This window comes from Austrofundulus limnaeus, unplaced genomic scaffold (genome assembly GCF_001266775.1).
Source record: "Austrofundulus limnaeus strain Quisiro unplaced genomic scaffold, Austrofundulus_limnaeus-1.0 Scaffold506, whole genome shotgun sequence".
Taxonomy (NCBI): Eukaryota; Metazoa; Chordata; class Actinopteri; order Cyprinodontiformes; family Rivulidae; genus Austrofundulus; species Austrofundulus limnaeus.
The window spans coordinates 270660-272773 of record NW_013952908.1 but is presented as its reverse complement, the minus strand read 5'-3'; the positions used below and the strand labels follow the sequence as shown (position 1 = coordinate 272773).

The 2114-nt window shown below is 40.9% G+C and overlaps 1 protein-coding gene across 3 annotated transcripts in view; it reads right to left on the bottom strand.

Annotated features, from left to right (window-relative positions):
• maml1 (mastermind-like transcriptional coactivator 1) overlaps window positions 1-2114 on the bottom strand; it is a 17149-nt gene that overhangs the window by 3295 nt on the left and 11740 nt on the right. The gene's annotated exons all lie outside the window — the stretch shown is intronic.

The window sequence follows — 2114 nt, the reverse complement described above, 5'->3', positions numbered from 1 at the left end:
AAGGTAACACCTGGAGGAAGTCATCTGACACCCTAGTTTTCAAAATAATAGCACCCAGTAGCATCTGAAAACATTTAATAATCACTTCCTGTCGAGCGCCAGGAGCTGATCAGCTGGGAACGGTTCCTTTGATTTAACAGTCAAACACACACACACACACACACACACACACACACACACACACACACACACACCTGTGAGGACCAGAAACAAACAGTATGTATTAAAGTTTTAAACATTAAATCTCATCTTTTTATTTATGATCATAAAAACAAGTTTATCAAAGAAAAGAATAAAAACCTGATGTTTTTCTGGAAGCTGCTGAACTTTTAGACTGAAAACAACCTGAAACCTTGATAAACACCTGGTTTATTTTGTCCACTTGTTTCTATAAATAAATAAAAAGCGTCGTGATTTAAAGCCTGTACTGGTGTTTAAATCATTTATCAGCAACAACAAAGACTGTAACTAATGACTGCTTTGATGGTCGACTAATCTCAGATTATTTGTCCAATTAGTCAACGATTATTTTTTGTCACAACATCAATCGTGGGCACACTTCCTGTTGCAGCTCCTGTACATCTCACCTGCTCATCATACCTGTGAAGGTCACCTGTTATCCAGTGTCTCTACTTTAACATAAGTTCACAGCTAATTTCAATAATCCATGAAACATGAATTTAAACCTGAAACTTAACGGCTTACTCAGATGTTTTTAACATTAATGTAAACACAAAATAAATTAAATTATATGAAACTTGTTAAACTGCATGTAGTCTGTTACACAAACAGCTGAAGGCCCTGTCACACTATAACATTCTTAGACAACTTACGCCAAATTATGAAATTTGTTTGGTCTAAATTAATAATAAAAGTTATAATTTGATTAATTTGTCAGAGTTACAGTGAGTACTGTACAGACCTGAAAGAGTCTTCAGTTGATTTTTTATATAATCTTCAGCATAGAAGTCTTTAAAATTTGCAAAAGTTGTGTAAAAGTTATAGTGACAGGGCCTTAAGATACAAATAACTCAAAATATCTGCCTCTTCCCCAGCCTGAGGGGCAGTTAACCTGCCCCCAGCCTGAGGGGCAGTTAACCTGCCCCCCAGTGTTAACCTGCCCTGCTGCAAGTCTTAAATAAACTAAGGAATAACTTTAAAAATAATGCATCCTGATTGAAATCTTGCTGAATGTTAGTTAAAAAGTTAAGATTTCAACATCATGAAAAAATGGGATGAGACAGAATATTAATATAATTCAGTGATTTAATATAAAACATGTAAGTTATGAGCTACGTTAGCATATCTGATAGGTCTGCTTCCAACAAACTGTTTTCTGATGATAAACTAACAAAACTTAAACAGCTATTTTCAGTGATCAGTCACTGAAAATAAGATTTATGATGCTTCAACCTGACGAACAAACTAACTTTATGAAACTTACCATCTGCAGAGGACGGCTGTATGTTAGCGTCTCATTGGACGGCTGTTTGTTAGCGTCTCATTGGACGGCTGTTTGTTAGCGTCTCATTGGACGGCTGTTTGTTAGCGTCTCATTGGACGGCTGTTTGTTAGCGTCTCATAGGACGGCTGTTTGTTAGCGTCTCATAGGACGGCTGTATGTTAGCGTCTCATAGGACGGCTGTGCGTTGGCGTCTCATAGGACGGCTGTGCGTTGGCGTCTCATTGGACGGCTGTGCGTTGGCGTCTCATTGGACGGCTGTGCGTTGGCGTCTCATTGGATGGCTGTGCGTTGGCGTCTCATAGGACGGCTGTGCGTTGGCGTCTCATAGGACGGCTGTGCGTTGGCGTCTCATAGGACGGCTGTGCGTTGGCGTCTCATAGGACGGCTGTGCGTTGGCGTCTCATTGGACGGCTGTATGTTAGCGTCTCAGAGGACGGCTGTAAGTTAGCGTCTCAGAGGACGGCTGTTTGTTAGCGTCTTATAGGACGGCTGTATGTTAGCGTCTTATAGGACGGCTGTATGTTAGCGTCTCAGAGGACGGCTGTACGTTAGCGTCTCATAGGACGGCTGTTTGTTAGCGTCTCATAGGACGGCTGTTTGTTAGCGTCTCATAGGACGGCTGTTTGTTAGCGTCTCATAGGACGGCTGT